The sequence below is a fragment of the Pipistrellus hanaki genome, assembly GCF_964339955.1.
Source record: "Pipistrellus hanaki genome assembly, chromosome: 3".
Taxonomy (NCBI): domain Eukaryota; kingdom Metazoa; phylum Chordata; class Mammalia; order Chiroptera; family Vespertilionidae; genus Pipistrellus; species Pipistrellus hanaki.
The window spans coordinates 37846837-37871882 of NC_140505.1; the positions used below are offsets into that span (position 1 = coordinate 37846837).

Genomic DNA, 25046 nt, shown 5'->3' on the forward strand with positions numbered 1-25046 from the left:
AGGAGGGGGAGGCAGAGTTTGCGATACAGTCGGGGCTTGGGGATCTTGGGGTTAAATAGCCACCTGGGAATTTTCCTCAGAAAAACTGGAGGGCTTGTCTCAGCTCAGGTCTGCAAACCTTAGAATAGGCTTCTCTGGCTTTCTGGAGATGGAAATTGGGCCAGCTGGTCGGGAAATGGTTTACCAGCCCTCCCGCGCGCCCTTCCTTTGTTTGCTCAGGGTGTCCCTGAGTAGGCCTGGGAGGAGCCCAGGGAGAAATCCTTCCTGGTTTGTTCCTCTCTGAGGAAGGAGGGCAGGTTAGCGCAGCCTGCTGTTGACCGGAGCTGGAATTAATTAGTTCCTTCGGTGACCTTGGCATCTCCTGAGTGTGCGCTAAGCTGCTGAGGACTGCTGGGAGCCACAGAGAAACTCGGGAGTACTCAGAGCCACCACGGAAACATCACCATTTGTTGAGCCAAAACCCAAAACCAAAATGAAAGAAAACTAAAGACATGTAATTTATGTCTCCAAATTGTTTTAGTGTGGTGTTCTGATTGTGTGAAGATGGTCAACTTATCTATCATTTGTCTATCTACCTACCTTCCTATATCTGTATACATGCTAATCTATATCTATAGTTATTTATCTGCGTAGATCTGTCTAAATTTCTATCTCTATCTGTATATATAAATATTAATCTATATCTATAACCATCTATAGCTACATCTAAATCCATGTGTCTATCTACATCTGTATTAATCTATATCTATAACTATCTGTGTGTGTGTGTGTGTGTGTATACACGTGTGCATGCATATGTTATATGTATATATCTATCAAATAGCCTATTGGTAGCTTTTCAAGTCATTGCCCAGCATCTTGCCCAAGATTTCCAGAGGTGCCTCAAGCCTACTGTTGTGAGTGAAGACAATTTTAAAGCATCCTATACAGTTGTCTGTCTGTCTCCCCTCCTTACCACCATCAATCAGCTTTCCCCTGCCTCCCCACCCCACTCACTCACACACACTGTGCTGGGAGCTGAGGAAAAATGAAGAGCCCACCCCTTTCTCTCATAGAGCTAGTTCAAGGCCCAAGTATAATAGTGATGTGGGTCAACAATGTGACAACGCTGCCAGAAGCACTCAGTGTCTCAGGTTGCTCAATAGAAGCACTATATCCTGAATAAGGGAGGTGCCAGTGCTCCTATGAGAAGAGGCTTGGTGGGGGTCATTAGTGAGGTGAGGCGTTCACCTGCTGGAGAGGCGTTGGACTTGCTAAGAGTCACCTCACAGGCCTGAACAAGGGCTGAAGGGTGCAGGTCATGGGAACTCAGATTTCATTTCAACACAAGAAAAAATTTTATAACAAAATGTTATGTTTGTAAGTGTTGTGGCTAGTGATTGCCCAGTCAATAGAGGTGGTCAAGTGGCAGTTAGAAACCACTTATCCCCCAGCCTGAATGTTGACCTGTGAACCAGAAGGTCACAGTTCGATTCCTGGTCAGGGTACATGCCTGGGTTGCAGGCTCGATCCCCAATATGAGCTGTGCAGAAGGCAGTCAATCAATGATTCTCTCTCATTACTGATGTTTCTATCCCTCCCTCCCTCTCCCTTCCTCTCTGAAACCAATAAAACTATATTTAAAAATAATAATAAATTGCTTGTCAAGGCTATACGGTAGAGGGCAAATATGTATTGTGCTAGACAAGTGCTTCACTCCTTCCAACTTGTGGATTTCCCTTCTGATTTTCATCTTATGTTTGTGGGTGTTTTTATATTTTTTATTGTTGACACTATTACAGATGTTCCCATTTCCCCTTTTGCCCACATCCACCCAGCCCAGCCCTCCTTCCCTCTGGCCATCACCACAGAGTTGTATTTGTGGATTTGGTTGGTTATGGGACCTCAGAAGGGAGAAGCTATCAGAATCCCCTGTGGTGTGAAAAGTTCCTCTGCTGGCCCTGCTGTGTGCCCCACAGCTCACAGGATTGGACACCAAGTGCCCAGAGGAACAAAGACGCCCTGGGTGCAGCAGGTCACAGGAAGGAAAGAGTTAAAGAGACCTGCCTCTCTGCAGGTCCCAGCAGCCCCAGAGGCAGGCAGTCCCTTTGATCCTGCCTCTTAATTGCAGCCTGGCTGCAACAGGGAACTTTAAAGAAAAGAAACAGGGAAACTCTAGAGATGGGGCTTGTTTTGATTCCTGAGGGGATGGTCTTTGTGGTGGCTGCCAGGAAGCTGATACTTTAGGGTTCAAATGATGGGCTTCCTAAGGGGGCAAATAAATAATAATCCTTTCTATCAGCGAAGAGGCAGGTGTGAAGAGAACCCAGAAATCTGGTATCTATGTGTGCCATTTAGTAGGGATGCCAGGTACAGCCTTGGCCTAGAGAACAGAACCTGGGGGATGGAGACCCTGGGTTAGTGCAGGAGCCAGCAAAGTGAGGGAAAGAAAGGCTGCAGGGAGAGGGTCTCCATAGACGTAGATGCAGATGAGGGAATGACCCCATGCCCTTGTGAGAATGGGTGGCCCAGTGGAGAGAACATAGCCCTGCACCTGAGGTGGAAAGTTGGTGGAGAAGACAAGGATTCCTAAGAATTCTCATAGAGGTTAGCGGAGCCACAGCATCACAACCCATCTCACTCTTGTGCAGAACTCGCCTTTGAAAATTAGCTTTTGCATAAGCTGTCTATCTAAGGTATCCATAAGATACCAAGGACTTTAAGCTTCTTCCATCTTGCACATAGGAAGGGGATTCAAGAGTAAGGAGAAGGCCAACCAGTCATAATGGCAATGATGCCCTAGCCATCCCTGGCCATTTACCAAGTCCTGTTGTGAGTAAGACTCCTAGTTAAAGCTGGACTTATGCCTGTACTGTGTGCCAGTAATTACTTGTTTGTGTTCTACTTAACTATTTAGTGAATTCTGCTAACAGTGCGCACAAAGGAGAGAGAAGGCTTTCTAAAGCAACCCCTTTGGTGCTGCAACCCCCCAAGTAAAGATCTGGAAAAGGTCTGGAAGCTTAGAAACCATGGACTGGGGTTTCACCCCTGGCTCTGCCGCTTGTTCATGTGTGACCTTGGCCGGTAACTCAGCCTCCTTGGACTTTATTTTCTCTGTAAAAAGGTTTAACTCAGTTGCTGTACATAAAGCTCTCAGCAGAGGCTTTGGCATCTAGTAGGCACTCAATAAACCCAATAAACACTTGCTCCCTTTCATTCCTAAAAGGTTGTTTGCAAAATCAAGATGCATAAAAATACTGGCCATTTGTGTGTGGACTAAACGGGCATCTGGGCAGCGAAGACTTTCTTTAAATCAGTTTGGCTACACTCCTGGCTCTGGGAAAGAGGGGGCCTCACGGGGGACAGAGAGGAAAATGAAGCTCTCCAGGGGAGAGAAGACAGGTGGACACAAAACAAGAGGCAAGACTTCTCATTTTCTTTACATTGCAAGCCTTTAAAGCCAGAATTTCTATACTAATGCAATTTAATGACATTCAACACCCGCTCTTACTCTTCATATTCTTTGGAGAGAATGAGGGGAGAACTGCAGTATCTGTATCTTTAGGAAAACATGAGTTTGAGTACCCTGAACTCACCCATGGGGGCGGGGGGGGGGGGGGAGGGGGTGTAGACTGAAGTAGGTGTGACAGACTTGCAGGCTCCAGTTCTGACCACTGTCTAGAGGGGGAAAAAACAAAAAACTAAAGCTGATGTTGAACATATGTATTTCATGGGAGGGTGGGGGAGATCTCTGCGACAGACATGTAAAAAAACACTCTAGCTTTCTCTGGAGGCAGTAAGCAACTCTCCCGAGCAATTGGTTGAGAGTAGGTGACCACAGAGAAGACCGCCATCACAGGCATGGAGAGAATCCACAGACTGGCTGTCTGCAGCCACAGACTGCTTGAAATTGCTCAGCCCCTCCCTTCACGCCCTGGACTACAGAAGCTTTGTTGCAAGGCTCTTGGGATCAGTGACGTCAAGCTCAGCTCCACTCCCAGCCCGAGCGGCTTGGATAGGCCTCTGTGTTGAGGAGGTAGGTCCCTGCCCCCAGCCCTAAGGACCACTCCCTTGAAACCATCTCAAAGCCAGTGGGCTGCCGCCATCCACATTTATACTAGAAGAGCCACCACTGTGTTCTAGTCTCTGGATGAGCAGCTCCTCCATCATCGGGAGCTTGTTTGAAATGCAGAATCTTGGCTCCACTCCAGATCTCCTGACTCAGAATGGACATTTTTAATTAGATCCTCCCCAAGCGATTTGCTGTGCACCGGAGGCTGAGAGGGGCTGCTCTGGTTTAGTCACAGTATCTGGTATGAGGTCTCCAACCACGTGCACACAGAGGCCTTTCTCATTTTCTTCAGAGCAGTCCTTATGGCCGGGTTCAACTGAGATGTACGAGGTTCAGGAATAAATAAAGCCCTAGGTCTTTGAGACTAGGATGACTCGTGTCCAATTATGTCTCCAGTCACTGTGGAATCGTGCCCTCACCAGTTACATCCCAAAATTTATTGCAGAAGTCTTGATAACCATTGTTTTTAAATGCTTTCTTTTGGTTATTAGTGAAGATTTACTATGTAAAATGTCAACTACTAGTATATATAAGAAAGGCACAGTTACCAAGTTCTTATCCATCTAACATTCTGTGACTCTAACCAATATATGGTACTTCACAGTCTTGGTTGCTAACTTTTTGATGGACAGTTTGGCTCTTGTGTGGGTATTTGTTTCTCTGATCCTTTGCTGGGTCATATTCTCTTCTAGGCCCCAGCAGTCTTCCCCAAGGCTCATCCTTGGTTATCAGCCTGTATCCTTTTATGCTATCTTCTAATGGGAGGGAGTGAGGTCCCTGTCTTCAACAAGGACTTCAACACAGATGTGTCTCAGTTTACATTTGCAGCATGGTGTCTCCATTCCCACATTGCCAAGTGTCTATGGGCTATCTCACTTGTATGACTATATGATTAGGTAACAAACACCATTACCAGAACTCAGAACCCATTTTCACCCTCCCTTCCCTGATACCACTTCCTCCGATTGGTCCCCTTTTCTAACTACCTCCCATTTTTGGGGGGGTCAATATTTCTCCTGCTAGGAACTCCAATCATGTTTAGACTCTTTTAAACTCTTAGTAGCTTCTATTATTTTTCCTTTAAGACAGATTTGCCATTTCTCCTCCACCCTCGTACAACCATTGGAATCCAGCTCCTTCCACATCATGCCTGGAATATTTCAAAAGGTTTCTGGCTAGAGGCATCTCTTGTTACAAATCTTCTAATCTCTAACCTTATCTTAGAAGTCTTATCTTACTCCTTATAAGGCATTAGATGTGACGTTGCTGGTAATGAATTTAAACTCCTGGCTCTCCAAGTATTCCACATTCCTACTTCCCTGACTCTGTTCAGCCTAATTTCCTCCTACTGACCAACATTTAATCCCCATTCTCTGAAGTCAAGCTCCACTTTGGCCCCAACATCATAGCATGCTGTTCTTCCTTCTCAAGGTGACCTTCGTTTCTCTGATTTTGACCACTGTATCTCCAAATCTTTTTTATCAACCCCCCCCAACCCACAATGAGAAAAATTACTTTTTAGCAAGAACAATCTTATCAGGCTAGTTATTTATTTGCCGATGTTATTATTACATAACAATACTAATACTTTACATATGTCATCAAACATACAAGAAAGTTGACATTTTAAAAGGATTAGCTAAATTGGTAAGATATGAACATATATAATACCTTAATAAAAAAATAAAAAAATAAAAATAAATAAATAAATAAATAAATGGATTAGTTAAATAATATATAAGATATAAGTTCAACTATTTCTTTTCATTGCCTAGAGAATGATCTTGCCTTAGGCTTGGGGTATAGATATTCTATTTTGGGAACCCTAATCTCTAGACAAAATAGACCCATTCAGAGGTAGAGGAAGTAGCTCTCCCTCCTTGGAGTCTTATCTGCTTCTCCATTCTGCCCAAACAGAGTTCTACTTTCCTGAACTCCCAGAGCATTTAAAATTACAAATAGTAAACAGCTGACATACCATAATACATTTTAGTTGATTAATTGAAGCATATATCTAGGATGCCAGAAATTTAAAGATTAAAAAAATCTAATATCTTAATTAAAAAACACTACTGTCTTCCCAAAATTGCTTGGTTTGGGCTCCACTCCACTTTGCAACATCCATTATAAGAAAACTCCAAGTCAGACTGCAGGGTCATTTTACTTAAAGGCAGTTTTGAGGACTAACTTTCCCACTTTTTAGCTAATGACATTTCTCACACATACATTTAACCTCACTGAAATTCCACTTTTATTTAATTTATAAAATGGGGACCAAAAGGGAATCTTGTGACCATTAAAAAAGACAAGTATGAAACTAAAATGATACATGATAAAAAAACATTATTGTTATTATTACACCAGATATTTATGTATTAGAATGTAAACTACATAAAGTACATCGGAAATTTCTAAAGTCATTGGCCTCCTACTTCCACCTTCAGCTTTTATTTCCTCCTGCAAGTGAATTATTTTTATTTTCTCAATGTTATTTGCTCAGCTGATAACAGTGTCACCTAACTGTAGAACTCAGAGGCATGACTGGACCCGAGTTTAAATCCTGCTTCTGCCAAGTATTAGCTGTGGGATCATGGGTGTGTTACAGAATCTTTGCAAATTCTCTTCTCTTATTGGCCTACGTTAACAATAACTTCATGGGGTTCAAATTACATGAGCTATATGTGTAAAGCATCTAGTTTATAATGCATGCCACTAAAATATTAATTTCCTCTTGTACCCTCACCCCTTTAGCAGTTTAGGAGAACTCATTGAGATTTCTCTCATGAGCAAATGGAATATTTTGAATTTTGGTACTATTGTTGACTTTGATTTTCTCCCAACCTGCAAGCCATTTTAGAACCATTAATGAATTTTACATTCTAGAAACACCTCCCTGCCATCCATAGCCAAACTCACCTTGCTCCTGTGTGGCTGGGATGGGGGTGAAGCCAGTATAGGTTTTGTCCCCTGATGCTTCCTTGGTGGCCAGAGCTGAGGAAGTGAATCCCATTAACCTTTCTCCTTGCTCCGCCTGAGCATCTAGGCTGCCTACTGTACTAGTTAAAAATGGCCTTGTCCAAGAAAGCATTTGGGGACAGGAAATAGTGACACGCCCACGTGTACCAGGGACATTTCTAAGTTTTTCCTGTTCTTCAAGTTTAAAGGTAATCAACCACTGGGGAAAAAAAAAAAAAAAGAATAAAAGTTTTAAAATCCAGTTTATAGCTCCTCTCCTCCAGGAGCTTTGCCTAGCGCACCCTGGCGAGAGGGCTCTAATGTGAGGCCCCTGGTTTCTTAATCCTCTGTTTGAACTGTTAATTGAGATGATGTCTGTGAAAGCCTTTGTAAAGAGTAAGGAGCTACACATATGTTAATTATCCTTCTGGAGACGCTGATGTGCTGACCTGTTCTTATCTTGTTTGTAAGTATCTTGTTCCCTAGCGCTTGTGGATTGCAAACTATTTAGGACCAGGGACCGGGGGTGTTTCCCTTGTCTCCCGCCTCCTCCCTGTGTCTTCTGAAGTGGCTTGCCACCCCCAAAGCTCTTCTACAGCAACCAGCTTGCTGTAAATGCTCACAAACCATAGAAGCTGCCCATCTGTCCGCCAAGACCCAGAGCTGAAAAGAATTCTTCAAGCTTCTTAGTTACATCAGGTCTCTTCTCCTACCTCTCCCCCAGACTGGGGCCCTTACCTTGCAGCCTGCCTGTACCCAAAGAATATACACTAATTTTGATGTTAGAGTTAAAAAAAAAAAGGGGGGGGGTAAGAGGAAAATAGATATTTTTTACTTTTAATTATTTTTTTTCTTGATTGATTAAGGTATTACATGTGTCCTTATTTCCCCCATTACCTTCCAACCCCTTCACTCATGTCCTCACCCCCCTGGTGTCTGTGTCCATTAGTTAGGCTTATATGCATTTAAAGGGAGGAAAGGGGGGGGGGGTGGAAAGTTTAATCCTCCAGGGTCAGGGGTCAGATTTCCTTACTGAGGTTGGAGGGGTGAGATAATTGCATTAGGGTCTTCCCAGGCACCCCGAGGCTCAGAGTGTGGGAGAGGGTCTAGGATTTCCTTTTGCTGAGTGGTGGTTACGGCTCTTTTAGATGATGTGCCCATGCTCCCCAGTCACTTTGGGGCAAAATCTCCACCTGATGAGACTGGGTGATTGCCCTCTGCAGCCTTATGTACTGGGTTTTTAGGGAGACATCCTTCTCTGATGTCTACTGCTCGTCTTACATCTTTCTATGTTATCTAAACAGCATTTATGCTGAGAAATGTAATGGAGGTGAAGAAAGTACATGTAGATATTTAAAACTCAAAATTCCTTCTCCTATTTTCCTCCAAACACCAAAATTATCTCAAGGGTGCAATTAGTGCCTGATGGTTATCAATGTTAAATTAACATTAGTCAGTAAAGTTATTATTAAAGTCTTTGAAACTTACAACTTGTCACCATTTCTTTCTGTCCTTTATTTTGCACACACACACATCAGGTATTGGGTGATTGACGTGTTCTAACCAAGCAGCAGAAGCCAGACAGCCGAAGAGGTGTTTAATAAACACTTGTTGACTGATGGACAGAATATACCGACCGAGGATCTCCCGGACAATGCACTCTTTGTCAGATCGCGAAGGTAAATCAGTGGATCCATTTTTATTACCAAGCGTTCTTGCCATGTTGAGGAGAGCAGGACAGCTGGAAACTCGTCCGTCCACCCTGTGACTCAGGCTCACAAAAGAAACCCTAGGGCCTTACCTTTCACAGGTATTTTCACTCTCAGCAGCAGAGATGGGACTAACTGGGCTAAACAATGCTGAGCGCTGGGGGAGGAGGCCAGCCAGGACACCACCCAGGACTCCTTACTATGAATATCACCACAGTCGCAACTAACAGTGCGCACATATTAAAAAACAAACACACTGAGCTGAGTAAAAGGCAGCAAAACAGTGTTGTAAGTCATCTGCAAAGCCCACCCGAGTCTTCCTGCCTCATTCTTCAGAGAGAAACCAAATTCTCAGAGAGAAATGAAATACCAAGTTTGGGGTTCCGCACAGCAGGGAACAACTATGCCCATCAGGTTCAGTCAACCACTCCAGAAAGAACGCTGGGGCACATGACACCTCTCCTCTTTTCAGCCACTTCTTTGCTTTCCTTGCTGGGCCTTCCGGTTGGACCTCCCACAGATTTTGTAAAATGAGCTGAGTGACCTTTCCTCTGCTCTGCTCTGCCCCTGGGGTTCCATGCCCACCAGGCCTGACTTTGGACCCATAGCTTTCCCTAGATTTTGCTACTGACGGTGCCAGCTCTCGGGTACAGATGTACATGGGAATATGAAAGGACCCCAAACTATGTTTTCAACAATTAACATGCCAGCCGTCACACCAACCTTTCCATTAATCAGAAGCCTTTACCCCTTGCAGTGTTACCAACCCACTTCTCTGTTCATAATACATTTGGTCCTTTTGAAAAATGTAAACAAATCAATATGCCTTCCTTCCAGAAGAGAAAATGCATGCAAGATTGAGCCTCGTCCGGTCTACCATAAAGAATTCTCTTAAGCTCCATATCCAAATCCTCTTCTCCCGATTCTTGCTTGGGATCTTAAGTACCTGATCTTGAATTTCTGGGGCGCTCCCTGAGCACGGGACTGGCTGGTAGCCATGTGATATTGATTTGTTTTCACCATAGCAACAGCAAATTACAACTAGCAGAGAGAAGGCAGGCTGTTCACCAGGAAAGCTGCATAACCAGTATATTTTGCAGGCATGCTTTTCTCCTTTCCTCTTATGTGCTCTCTCCTTCATTCTACTTTCACAAATGTAATGCGAAAGTCAAAGCCAAAAATATAGCACTAAATGCTTTGAGGCACTACAAATCCTAAGTCTGAAATAGTCCGGCGCACACAGCTCCTGCTATATTGCATTAGATCGACGGAGAAAATGCAAACAGCAAAGCTCGGATTTCCTTGCAAATTTCATCTGTTGGTCTAGGAATAAATATCCCTAGAAAATGTACAGGAGCACAAGCCAGAGAGAAGGGTTTTGTATATATGTCTCTATATTGTAATACCCTAAGACCTTTACCAATAGTTTTTTATCCCTTTGTACTTTAAATAGCTCAATTGTGCCAAGAGACAAACAACTTTTTTTGTTGTTGTTGGTACAAAGTCAAGGCCTCTCAAAATGCTAGCGTTATGAGGCAAAGTGTAGCAAGTGTTACTCAATTGTATTAAAAGACAGCAGACACATTGAGGTGGGCACTTGCCCAAGGCTACCTAAGCAGTTCAGTTCCTACCAGGATGCAAACTAGAACGGGGGAACTCCGAGCACTGCAATCTGTTCTAATGGAAATCCTTTCTGCAAGGGCCTCTTATTAGAAACAACCCACCCCCTGAGGCATGCCCCCAGTGGTGCCACCTGTGACCCTGGATTAACACCTGCAGTATGGACTGCCCTTCCTTTGGCCCTTTCTGCACCACAACCTGGTGCTCTTTAAGTAAAAACAGCAATTCCCACCATCACAGCCAGCCGTGAGCTTGGTGGCATAACCTGGGTCCTGAATAGTGGCTTGGGGGAGAGGGAGGGTGAGTGGGAACCGGGCCATTGGGACGGTGGCAGTGCTGGGCTGCACCAAAGGGCAGTTGGGCCGTGTTCCGCTACCCGCTGCCTTTTGCCAGTGTGGCCAGAACCCTGCAGAGGACCTGCTTTCACCCAGCCGGTCCAACGCGGGTAGGAGGAGATGTCCTATTTATGCAGGAGACCGGTTCAGGGTTTAGAAAGGACGGGCTAACATATGAAGACATAACTCAAGACCTGCCAAGGGAGAGTTCGAATGTTCCCGGCCAGGACATAAAGAAGCACTCCTCTCCGACGGCCTGAATAGAAGAACACACAGCAGAAATAGTTGGGAGATGACGTCAGAAGTTCTGGGCTAGTGTCCTGCACTTCTCCTTGAAAGTAAAAACAGTGGGTCTAGAAGAATCTACGTGGCATGGCCCTTAGGGAAACGAGTGCTGCCACGGGTTCTCGTAAAAACAGTCAGGAAAACTGGAGAAACTTCATCTTATTGAAAGGTTATAAGAATGTCCTCCCTTTTTTTTTTTTTTTTTTTTTTTTTGGTTACTTTATTTTGTCCCCACATGCACCTATTACTCAATTAGCAAATAGCTTTCCACCGAACCTTTGTCTTTTAAAAGGACAGCAAAGCTTTTGGAAGAGCTCTCACGGCGGTGGTGGTGGTGGTGGTGGTGGTGGTGGTGGGCAGGCAAGTCGGATTTTTTTCTTCACTTCATTGCTTGCTAACTATTCTAAAAATGTTACACATTTATTGTAAACACATGCTTCCGAGGCCTAACAAAAAGACACCGTTTCCTGGTGCCTGGCAGAAATGGAAAACGGAAAAGGGCAGAAAGAATCCTTCAACAAATATACCCTCCTCCCCTTGTCTTGGGCCAAGTGTGTTATAAATAAATCTTCTCCATTATTTCTCGGTTGCTGTTTCTCGGCAAGAAAGTTGATATGGTTTCGGCAGAGTGAAAACACAGCTTTAAAAGCTAGCTGCCCTCATTAAATTATTCTGCTGGCTGTGTGTTCTCATTAAAAATGCATAAAGATCAGATAATTGCAGTAAGCATTATTAACCCAGCTTTACTTTTGAATATAATGTTCCACTCCTAAGCTGGAAACAAAGGCTCCCACAGGCCAGGAAAAGAAGTATAAACATTGAACTACAGTATCCAAAACTTGTCAGAAAGCTACCCTCTTGCGAGCTTGTTAAAAATGTGCTTTTGAAACCCGACGAAAGCCGTGGCATTAGAGAGCTAGGTGGGTCCCTAATCCCTAACAAATAAATATATTCGGGGCTAAACAGTCAACCAATGGTTATTTATATGAAGTGCCTCCCACCCCCAATTACAAGTCTGTTTTCACATCATAGGATCCGTGTAAACTTTATTTATTCGGGAGGGAGCTAACTATGGCAGTCTGAAATTTCCTGTAACAACAACAAAAAAGAATGCTGCGAAGAATTCGTGTGTGTGTGTGTGTGTGTGTGTGTCGAACAATAAATCTAGTCTTTGAATAAAAACACGTTTTATGCCACACCGCCAAACGGGCGGCATAAATTCAAGCTTTGCCATTTCTTTTTCTCAAAATCAAAATGTTACGTAAAACTCCAGGGTCCCCTGCAAGTATCACATTCGAATCAGTGGAATCCAGTTTCCCTGGCTTCCCCAAGCCACACACACGGAATGCAGCATACTGCAGCAAACTCTTTAAACATTAAAAAAAAAAAAAAAAAAAAAAAAAAAAAGGAAGAAGAAGAGGTTGTGTGTGCGGGGAAGGGGGAGGGTGGTGATTCTCCTACCTTGTTTAGCTCTGCCTCTCCTTCCCTTTTACAGTAATCCCAGGAACATCTGGCAGAATCCAGCGGCCCAGGCTTCTCCCCGGCATCCTGAGGGAGAAATTTCCATGTAAATAGTTCTCCTTCCCTGTGTATTGTACTCTGAGCGCCGTCTGCCTCCGCTGGAAAATTTTGCCTTCAGATGATGAAGCAAAGACAGTCTAAACTCTGTTGCTGTAAGCTGCAGCCCTCCCTTCCCACAAATCCCTCCCAGTCGCAGGCAGCCAATCCCCAGCCAGTTCGTCAGCCCTACTCGTCTGAAACTGGCCCTAATAGGATGACTGACACAGCAACACAGCACTCGCAGTGTGTGAAAACAGTGCATCCATACTGATGAAAGAGGAATTTCCCTCTCAGAAGAAAGCAATCATAGCACCCAGACAGAGTGGCACATAATTGGCAGAGCAGGGAGAGGGGTAGCTCGAGAAAACACCCCTGAAGACAGCCAGCCCCAAGCTTGCGGCTGCCCTGGGAATACTTTGAAAAAGACAAAAACTCTGCAGATCCCAAAGAAATCCAGGTTGCACATGAAACTGAAGTCATTATCCCATTGGACAAAGCCTCTGTTTTTAAAAGGAAAAACAATTCAATGTCTGCCGTGGAAAATTAATACCTTACAAAACATGTACACATGATTCCCATTAGCGAGGGAGAACGTGTGAGCCCAAGTGCCTATTCAAAGTCAAAACAGGCATAGACCCTCACACACAGTTTTCCTGTATAACATCTGTTATTGCAGTGGTTAATTACTGTAGCTCAGAGATCTTTCATCTAAGTTTTCAGACCCCTGGAGACTTTAAATAGGGAATTCTGAATGATGAAATTGATATCTATACACTGCCCTTTAGTGTTTCTGGCAGGCACTCCTGAGATGATTGCGTGTGCCTTAACAGAACCTCAGGTATTGTATTATAAGAGAAGAAACATTTAGGTGGGCTCTTGCTCAAGGCTATATAAGCAGTTCAGTTTGATACCTTAGGTATCATTTGATTAATAGTTTGCATTGGCTCATATCATCATTAATGAAGCCATGACTACACAGAGGTGTTTACTGCTGAACACACGTGGCAAATGAGGCACCATCAGGTGCCACTCCACAAAGGACATTCTAGAAGTGCTGAAGTTCCCTGAGATGAAGCAGGAAAAGAGAAATGGAAAGATTAGTAAGGATTATTTGTTTTGCCCCCCAGTCAACAGTACTCCTCATGCTTTGAAGAAGAAAACATATGGCAGTTGGAAAGCATAAAAAGCATACATTTGCCTTCCACTAAAAACAACGTTTTGAATTTTAAAAAATGGTGTCATGATTACATGATTAGACCAAGGCAAGAACAAAGTCCCAGTCATCTGAAAGTTTGAACCTAATGCACTATTGTTTATGAGCAACTGTTTGGTGCATCTGTAATGAAGTTATACTTGGGGTGAAATGTAACGGTTTCTTTTGATTTTGCCAATTCTGTTTTACAAACACAAGGTTCCAGATGATTTTAGGCTATTTTCCACTCAATGCTTTATTCCACTCGAGCCTTATAATCTTTTTTATCCCAGTGTAAATCTATCATATATCATAACTTGCAGGCTTTTGTCTACTATAATTTTCCTGGAAATGTAAATGATCTCTGTGGATCAAACGTCATACTACATGTAAGCGAATGATCACAGGTTTATGAATCTCTTCTTCCTGACTTCCCTGTTTCTGACTTTGAAACTAACATTCTCTTCATTTTACACCTGAAATTTTAGTCCGTTTTGATTCATTCTCCTACTTTCGTCCAATGAAAGGAAGTTTTGTCGCTTTTTCTTTAGCTAGTCCGGTACTCTGATGATACCAACCTGGATGATACCAACACTAATAAGTTGGCTTCTTAGACTCAAGCTTCCCCATGTTCAAGTTCCTTTGTTGCCAGACAGGTTTTCCTGTCATGTAAGGTCATGTTTCTTCCATATTCAAACTCTTCTCTCTATAAAATCTGAATTACAGACTTTCAAGATCCTTCATAATCTTGCCCCTCCCTTTCTACTCAACTTCTTCTACATTATTTTCCTAAGTGAGCTTTCTAATGGAGTCATACAAGTTTCTCCAGGACCTGTCTCCGACATTCCATCCCCAGACCTGACTCCCAAGAGCTTCACTTAACAAAGTCTTACCCAACATTTAGATCTCAGCATGCCTCTTTTTTCTTCTGTCTTGTCTTTCCTGTTCGTATTATCTTCCCTGACATTCTTCTCCTTTAAAAGCATTCTGAACTGTTCATTTTACCAGACAATTTTACCCTTAATGATGAACTGATCTTCCCATCTCAAAAGGCTCTGTTTGTGTAGCATATTAAGATAATGTATGGAAAACATCTACACAGTGGCTGGCTGTGATAAGTGCTCACTAAATGATGGCTATTGTTCGTTTCATTTAGCAAAATGCCATGCACAAACTTGTTGATTTCATGATTCTTATCTCAAGAATTGGTATCATACTCATCCAATTGCACAAGCCAAAAACTTGGCAGTCATTCTTGACCTTCCTCCTGAAACCATCATAGAAAAATTCATTATCAAAGCCATATTTATCATCTAAATATTGAAAAAGGTTTTACTTTGTTCCATTTCTACCAATGCACCTTTACCTAAGCTATCAGGGTCTTTCACCATGAATACTGAAACAACCTTTTTATTAGTTTCCTGTATATATCCTTGACCCCTTCAATCCCTTTTCTATATGTCACCCAGGATAAATATTGCAAAACAGAATTCTGATTATTCCAAACTCTTGCTTCAAAGCTTTGTTATGTACTGAATTGTGTCCCTTAAAATTCACATGTCAGAGCCCCTAAGTTCCAATGTGATTAAATTTAAAGATGGGATTTTGGGGAGGTAATTAGGTCATGAGGATGGGTCCCTCAAGAAGAAGTTAGTGCCCTTAAAGGAAAATACATTAGGCAGAGAGATCATTTCTCTCTTTTTCAGTAAGGCAGGTATACAACAAGAAAGCAGTCATCTACAAACCAAGAAGAGAGGCTCCTCCTTTACATAGTTCATCATCTTCTTGACACTTGAAATCAGCAGGCCAGAACCCAAACATGCTGGCCTGCTGATTTCAGACTGCCAGCCTCCAAAACTATACGCAAATTCAAATAGATCTCTGCTAGTTAAGCCAATGGCATTTTATTATGGTGGCTTGAGCTGACTAAACCAAGCTTTAAATATCATTGAGTTGCTCTTTTAGGAAAGAGATAAAAGTTTTCAATATGGTCTACAAGGTCCTTGCCATCCAGCCTCTGCTTAATCAGAGGCCATTTCTTCAGGGAATTCTTTCCTGACCCCCAAGAGGAGTTCAAGAGGAAATCTGATGTTTTCTCTCACAGCCCTTTGTACTCTATATCAGTGCTTCTCAAATTTAATGTGCATGCAAATCCTCCAGAGATCTTGTTATAATGCACATTCTATCTCAGTAGTTCTTGGGTGATACTGAGATTCTGCTTTGCTAACAAGCTCCCCAGTGCTGTTGATGCTGCTGGTCCATGGACTACTCTTTGAGTAACAAGATTTTGTAAATGTTGATCACTTTATAGCACTTTTTATAGGGCATGATGATACATTTCTTTGGTTAATTACTTAAGATCTACCTTCTCAACCAGATTGTCAGCATCAGAAGTCATTGTCTCTCCAGCATTTAATCTGGTATAGGCCTGGCACATGAGAGAAGACTCTCAACAATAAATGTGTGTTGAATTTATGAATTGATCAACAAATACTGTAGATCCAGGGTAGACTTTTCCCCCTCTTCTTCCTCATCTTCTTTTTTCTCCTTCTTCCCTCTGTCTTTCTTCCATCTATTTCTACTTCTTTTTCTCCTTCTTTCTGTATCTTAACATTGAAAGCCTCGAAACTCTGGAAAGAAAATTAGTGTTTACTGAGATCATAATATACTAAATAGAAAGGGAGAATGGTTGAGAAACCAAACATAGAACAAGTGTCAAGAAGATGATGAACTATGTAAAGAAGGTGGCCAGAAGAATTAAAAGATAACAACTTTGGTTTTGTCCAATAGAAGTTGTCAATTACCTTCTATAGGTTGATGACCTCAAGATCTATAATTTCATCCCTTTCTCTTGATTTCTAGGCCAAATTCTTCATAAAATATACCAGAGATAAATAATTTTCACCATGCCCCAAACTCAAATCATTTTTATTATATTGAATTACATTTATCTTATGTTTCTCATTTCCATGAATGGAAACTACCATCTTTATTGTCTATTGCTCTCTCACCATCAACATTTAAATACTCCCAAATTTTATAAATTCCTATATCTCAAATCCATCTAATTTTATCCAGATTCACTGTTGTATCCCCAATTCAAGTTCCCACCTGTCTCTTCTTCACTTCTCTGCCTCCATCCAATCTGCCCCTAACTTTTCACTCTACCCACTACACTGCAGCCAAACTGATATTTTAAAAATACAAATCTTCTAATGTCATTATCTGCATAAAATGACTCCCCATTATTGTCAGAATAAATCCCTAGATTAATTCTCAAGTATATTTCCCCACCATTCTTATTGAATTCACTTCCATTCTACTTCACATCCAGGATTAAAATTAATTTTAATCATTAGAATGTGTTATGTCCTTTATACTTTAGAGTCTTGAATCCTTCTGCATGAAACATATTTTATTACTTTCATATGCATCTCACCTCTTTCCATCAGGCAGTACTCAATGCACACACCACCTCTTGCAGGAAGCCTTCCCTGGCCATCATGACTTCCCTGGCATTTTATTCATCATAGCAATTGTCACAGTCTATATTATAAATATGTTATATTTGTTTATGTATCTCACTAATCTCTGTGAGAGAAGTGACCATGTATTTCTTGCTCATCAATTTATCCACAACACCTAAAACATGCAGTGATATAATAGCAAATGCTTATGAAATAGCTGTTGCATGGTTAAATAGATAAACTTGAAAATAGAACTAGTAATGAAGTAGCAAAAACAAATTCATGGCTCAATAAAAAATAAAAATTAGTAGGCCATAGAGACAATGGATCTTTACACACACACACACACACACACACACACACACACACACACATTACAGAAGGGAAAGGAGATATAATATAAAAGTCAAAAGGCACAATGCAGTTATGAGTCGTCTCCTTTATTGGTTATACCAAAGTTGGCAAGTTTATAGGCAAGAGGAAAATTAATCTCTGGTGATGTTTAAAATGGAGGTGACTGACATAGAAACAAAGTTTTCCTTCAAGTGGAAAATGATAGGTGTCACAGAATAGATGGAAGGTTGCCCATCCAGAAGAGATGTCTAGAAAGTAAGAGAAGGTTGTTTACAACAAGAGAGAAACAAGACAGGAAGGCAAGTCACAGGTGGCCTTGGCCTCCAACAATTTAGTCTTAGGGTACATTTCTCTCTCAATGTAATATGTCTAGCCTACACTTCTTAGCCCTTTAGTATATACTGTCTTTTATTTTTCCCTAGTTGTTTTATGTATAAACCCTATTGGAAGTCCCTTGAAGGCAGATGCCACACATTAAAGTTTTATTGAAGCCTCCACAGCACCTAGCATGGAACAGAGCTGAATTAAATTTGGTTGATGAGTTTTCATTTAGGATTCTGGAGAAAATTTGCATCCTGTAAAAGAGACTTGTAATTTATTTTTGATGTGTGGTTATTGAAAATGCAGTAGGGAATAGAAATTGGTTTTATAATTGTCAGGAAAAACAGTTACAGTGTTTTCAATAGAATTAATCACAAGAAAGGTCAACTGGTTTTTACATTTTCTCTGTAGGTCCAGGGGCAGATGACTCTGGGAAAAATTAGTACCAACATTTCTGGGTTAAGGAAAATGGAATGAAATAAATTGCATAAAGCATGTACATGAAATAATGTTTCAGGAATACACATAGAACATGGAACATAAGCATACTGTATGTTGGCTACTACTATGAATACTAGTGCTATTTCCATCATCATTCTTAGGTTCTAGAATTCTAGAATTATTCTAGTGAAATTTCACTGAAGCAAAATTACTGCTATGTCAAAACAGTGATAATGGATTAAAGTAGAGATTTTCACACTCTCTTGATTTGTGGGCCTCTTGATGTTTAGTATTTGTTTTTGTTTTTTTCACAATGCTTTTAAGTAAAAAGAAATAACTTCTATTTATTACATAATTAGACTTTAACAACTTAGTGTTTATAGTTTAACAACTTAATAGCTGTTTAAAAGTTAATATAAAATGTTTGAAAGAAAAACAATATTTTTATTTCATTCAAAATAACCTTAATTAGTTATTAATGGATTGTGAATGCCTATCAGGGCCTGCATACAATTCTCAAAACTGTAAATCAGAGTGGAACCACTACTCTCATTTCCTGCTCCACATTGATTTTTGTGTAGTACTAGCTTTTCATGTTAGCAACTGCTGAAAGTCCAACTTTGCAGAGATATATGATATTATTGAAAGGAATGTAGTATGATTCTAATTCTGAAACTGAATTACTTTGAATTAGTAGTTTGCAAGTGTCTGACAAATCTTGAACATTGCTATGTCTCCCCTGGAAATATAAAATTTCTAGTGGAAACCCTGTGAATTCACTGTAGTTTCCTGGGGTGACTTATGGCACAGTTTGGAAATGATAACCCTAAGACAGGGGTCCCAACATGTTGGTCAATCTCAACTGTCACATTGTTCTTTCTGGAGTAATAGTTGCTTTTCAGGCCTCCTGTCCTGAAGCCCAAGGGCATTTGAAATTGCAGAGAGATCAGGTCAGAGGTTCCTGGACATGTCCAGCCCTGGAACTGAGATAAGTTGAAGAAAAGATTCTGAGATAATGAGTGGAATTTATGGACCTTAAGAATTTCAGATGTTTATGGACCAAAGAGAAAAGAACATATGAGACAAAGAGAATTCTTATGCTGCCTACTGTTTATTGGAGGGGAACTTGACAGGGACTATTTGCCTTTCAAAATGGTGGATTTTGAAAATAAGTGCAAAGAGGAAGGAAGGAGTCTTTTTCTGATTATTCTTCTCATTAAGACCACACATATCTTTGTAGCTCATCCCCACTGTTCTTGTAGCCTAGTTGGGAGATGATCATGCTCTCTTCATATTTACCACCTGAGGTATAATCCAATCGATGATTAATTTCTGTTGTCTCTTTCCTCCTCTAGAATGTAAACACCCCAATGATCAGGAAGCTATTTTGTTTTGTTCATATTTCAAGTGCCTATTGCAGTACCTGACACATGGGACTGTTGATAAATATTTGTTAAATAAGTGAGTAAAATGTGGGAAGACTGGAATATGGTACTGGATAATTAGGAAATTGTATTTGAGGCATAAGGGCAAGTGTCAAAGTTGGAGTGGCGCTTTCTTAGAGTCTTTCAAGGGTCATCAGAACCATGTGTGTGCAAACCAGGAGAAAGTAAAAAACACCCATTGACAGTGCAACTTTGGTGCCAGCCGACAGTATGTCAGTGAATAGCCCAGATCCCTAGCCAAGGTTTTCAATGGAATGGGAATAACTTCTTTTTCAAAAAGTTCCGAAGCGGGTAGGTTTGAAAAAAAAAAAAAGATGATCTTGGCGAGATCATGGTGATAGTGGGAGTATGTGAGCTCACGGACTAGGAAAGACACTGTCATCTCGAGGGAAAGCATGAACTAGATGTGGGAAATGAAGTATGGCATGTGTGTATGGTAAATGCAGCTCTGATTACAAACTTGCATTTAAACAGTAAACACAACTGGTTTTGATTTACTATAATGGAAGGTTTCTTGGTATGCTCTTTTTTAGCACTCTCATTCCCATCTCCATCTCTTTTTGTTTCTCCCAGGATTGCCATTCTACCTAGATCCGCTTTATTACTGATCTGACTAGGAGTTATCAGATACCTGCTATATATTGGTCCCAGTTCAGACATGGAAAGTATGATGATGAGTGAGACACAGACCTGACCCAGAGGAGCTTGAAGAATTGCACAGTGATCCTAAAGGTGAGATCTGTGGACCTTAGTTTCAAAGTGTTCCTGAGGAAAAGGAACAACAGAAATGTAAGCTCAGGAAAGGTTGGAATAACCAATCAAACGTGCTTTCACCAAAGGACTTTTCAGAGCTTTTATTCTAAGAATGCGCTTTGTGAATCTTCAGAGTTTGTCATGTTTAAGGATTAATGTTAACCCTAGACCTTTTTATTTAAAGAACACCTAAGTAGCTGAAACCGGTTTGGCTCAGTGGATTGAGCGTGGACCTGCGGACTGAAAGGTCCCGGGTTCGATTCCCGTCAAGGGCATGTACATTGCTTGGGGGCACATTCCCAGTAGGGGGTGTGCAAGAGGCAGCTGCTCCATGTTTCTCTCTCATTGACATTTCTAGCTCTCTATCTCTCTCCCTTCCTCTCTGTAAAAAATAAATAAATAAATAAATAAATAAAATAATAATAATAATAATAATAATAATAAATAAAAAATACCTATAATAAGTAGTATGGCGTTCTGGAGGATGAATTTTGGGAAACACTGGCCCAGATAAATCTTTTTTGTTCTTTCCTGTTCTTTGGACCTTGTCCATATCTGCTTACCACATATAACTTGTATCTGATGTCATATCTTCCTACTTTACCAATGTCCTCAAGTTGCCGAACTTTTGAGTCATCTACCAATGACTGCTTCATTGCTACTTCATATTCACTTATTGGGACCCCAGTTACCTGAAGTCCTTGTGGCTCCAGGATATCTTGGCTGGACCAGGCCTTCAATGCCTTCCTTCTCAGTCAAACCTGGGAGACCATTTTCCCAGATTTTTCTGACCAACAGAGAGTCCCTGATGGCTGTACAGTGACCTATGGGCATAACTACTCTTCCATATCTTAGCCCTTTCTAAATTCTAAATTCCAACAAAAACACCAATTTCTGAAATGTGTCACTCATCTCTTTCCTGTACCACATGTCATTCTTGATATCTGCTTTTTGGAAGTTCCCATAGTCCTGGTGATGAAGACGGGAAGCCTATTAAACATTTCCATAGCAATCACTATGTGTGGAGTACAACAGTGTGAAAAATATGCTCTAATTATCCCAACCTAACAGATGAGAAGAGTTCCCTGAGTGCTTAAGTAACCTTTCTGGGACTCACACTAGCCAGTGGAGGAGCCGATTTGCCCTGGCAGGCTGGCTTCTGAGTCCATTTTCCTTACCACTATACCACATTGGCGCTAAACGTAAGATACAAATCATATAATAAATTAGAAGGTGTTACCTGTTCAGGAAAAAAAGAAAAAGAGAAAGTGGGACACAGTAATGGAGATGAGACCATCTGAGATGGAGTTGGGAGGAGGTACAGTTGTGTAGGCAAGACAGGGCTCCTTGGGAAAGAGAGCTTAGAGGAGAGAAGCTCATCATGGGGTCACTGGAGAAGCATGTTACAAGCAGAGATGCAAACCCCAGGGAGAACACTGGCAGATGCTCATGTGGGAGGGACTTCTGTGTCCAACGGCACTGACCTCCAATTTCTCACTGAGTTCCATCCCTTATTTGTTTAATAGTGTTCCTTGACTATGCCCTATTCTCTCATTATTAATTGCATCATCCATGATTCAATCAACAACCAGAAAGTGACTACTTCTGTTTCAAACCCAGGGCTCCCCTTGCTGCCTTCCCTCTATCAATAATCATAAGGTGACAGAATTTTATTTTCATTTCTAGATGTTTCCCTATCTCCCTTTTCACTAAATTCAAAATACTCCTCTTTTTAGGTTGACTCATCAAACTATCTCAATCTGACCTCTAATTAGATCTCAGTATATATTCTTCGTACTTACATAAATTTTCAAACTTACATAAAATGTGCTGAATTTTCCTCCTATAACATGTGTTAGGTTTTATAATAAAATTTTAATCTTTATTTTAAAAATAATTTGTGCAAAGAGAAAGCATCTGGCTTTGTTATAGCTGCTGCAGAAAAGGGATCATCTCATAGATATATTTCTTACCAGAAATGGGCAATTATTTAGCCTTCCATCTGGATTGGAGAGAAAAGCAGATTCACCTTAGCAACAGCATTCTGATGCTGATGTCATCACCTTAACATCATTTTGGTCTCATGTCACCGTGTTCTTTCTTTAAAATCTCAAACCTTTAAAATCTCAAAGCTTTCTAAATTTCTGCATTTAAAAGGCTAAGGAAAGGAAAGAACTATATTTAAATATTCATTGAGTCATCATAATCTTGAACTTTCTTAGCAGGTCTCTCTTTTACAGCAAAACAAAATGAGAAGTGTTTTCCCATGCACTCCAATTTTTGCTAGAGCTTTGCCTGTACTCCTACACCTCCCAGGTTGGTGTCCACAAGCTCCCTTTCTGTGTCCTGAACCCATCGGGTCACTAGCCTCCCCAACAGCCTGATAACTTACACATGTGATCATTTTAGTCTGCAAAGCAGTCCAGACTTGGGGCGATTATGGAGAGATTATGATCACGGACCCTGGGGCTCGAAGAAATCTTCATCTAGATTCAAGTCCCTTATTTAAAGGTGAAGAAACAGACAGAAACGCGATGCTTGCCTTTTATTAAAGATAGGAAAGAGTTTAACCCTCTGGGAGTTTGTGGTTCCTCAAAATTTTAGTGAGGATTTTCACACAGGGTCAGACCCTGTGTCAGCTGTTCCATCTCCTCCCAATTCTGGTCCCCTTCCCTCCACCCCTCCCCATGGCCTCTTCCACATACAAAAGTTCTACCCACCAAGTTGCCAAACCATAGCAGCCAGAAATATCCTCCTGCACCAGAAAGTAGACAAAGACTCCTCCACTTAGAAGTTTAAATACTGGCTTTGGTCTCAAATAACAATTAAAAATTCACAGTGGCATAAAATCACTTACGTTGTATTTTTTATAGTAATAAACATTTGTATATATTTACAGGAAAGATTCACTATCAATGAATAGATATGTAAAGTGACACGGGCAAAATTGGGCTCTCAGCTTTCAAAACTGCAAGCTATGCCACAAAGACAAAGGCTTCCTTCATAAGCTTTCGGCACACATGAGCTGTCGTGTTCTAAAAGTAATTTCAAAAGTTCTCAAGTTGCCGGAACCCTGACTAAGAAGCACAGATGATATTTTTAATAATCTTAAAGTTATTTTTAACATAATTAAGCGTTTGTAACTCTGTCTTACATATACCTTGAGTTATATAACATCACTGAGCTAATAATTTGGACCACACTTTTAAAAATTTTTCTAGTTTCAAGATTTCACATTTGACTATAATGAGGAAATTGCCTTTGGTTAGAAATCAATATCTTCCTTTTAAAGGATTTTTAAAATATTGGAAACAGCAAAACAAAAGATCCCCAAACTTCTAGGAAAATATAAATATTATCAAATGAACAATTAGAACACATTTTTCATACTGAATTAACTAATAAGTACTTATTGCCCCAATTAGACTGATACCCAAATATGAATTCTTTCATTGTTCTCAGAGGAGACAAAAGGGTTGCCTAACTTATCTTTATGTCTTCAATATTGGAAATATTATTATTGAACATTTATTGCACTCTCTTTTGAAAAGCACTTTACAATAATTTATCACTTCATACTCATATTCAATCTGTAATATAACTTTCTTCTCTTATTACAAGTAGAAGCACAGAAGGTTGAAGACTTCATCCTGGGTCTCTAAAGAACCTAATGGCCGAGGTGAGTAATGGACCCAGATTCTGTGTAAGATTTAGGTTCATCAGGGCACACAAATATTCAGACACAGTCGAATCGTGAAACCTGAGCAAAGATTTATACTCAATTGACATGTTCTAGCAGGGAGTTTGCAAGTGAAATTTGGGTGGGTTTTCTTATTCTCATAGAAGAAAATAACAATGGAAGAGATTGTCTTGGAAACATGGAAATATAGAAAACTTCCCAAAATGGTCTAACGAAAATATAGAGGTTTAATTTAAAAATTCATAATCACCCACATTGGTATTTTTGAATTCATATCTTGGGTGTTTTTAGCTGTTTGGGTGGCCTGTTTAATTTTTTTTTTTTTTTTTTTTTTTTGCCTCTGCAGTTAAGAGCTCAGCTTAATGGACAAACCATTTACAGCCTGACAGACCAAAATAATACTTTATCAGAACACATTTTCAGTGAGTTTACTTAGTCCCTAAGGTTAATGTCCAGGAAGGTTGTGGTGGCAAATCTGCAGGACTTTATTCTGGTTGTATGTAGCTCACAATCTACAGTCATAATATATATATATATATATATATATATATATATATATATATATATATATATATATATATATATTATTTTATTTTATTTTATTTTTTTTTCCCCAGAGAGGAAGGGAGAGGGAGTAAGAGATAGAAACATCAATGATGAGAGAGAAGCATTAATTGGCTGGCCCTACTTGCCCCCTACTGAGGATCAAGCCTGCAACTTAGGCATGTGCCCTTGACTGGAATTGAACCCAAGTCCCTTTAGTCCACAGGCCATTGCTCTATCCACTGAGAAAACTGGCTAGGGCTACAGTCACCATTCTTGAAATATGTGCATCCCTGAAGTTGTGTGGTACCCATC

General features: G+C 40.8%; 1 protein-coding gene across 11 annotated transcripts in view; it reads right to left on the reverse strand.

The window, feature by feature from the left end:
* Positions 1 to 12656, reverse strand: part of MBNL2 (muscleblind like splicing regulator 2) — a 169264-nt gene extending 156608 nt beyond the window's left edge. For 10 of the 11 annotated variants that reach the window (XR_014794730.1, XR_014794731.1, XM_084880280.1 and 7 more), the window contains exon 1: positions 12417 to 12653. The gene's annotated coding sequence lies outside the window, so the exon portion shown is untranslated. Of the gene's footprint in view, positions 1 to 12416 lie in introns of all 11 variants that reach the window. The other variant, XM_084880286.1, reaches the window with a different exon arrangement.
* Positions 12657 to 25046: the final 12390 nt, after the last annotated feature.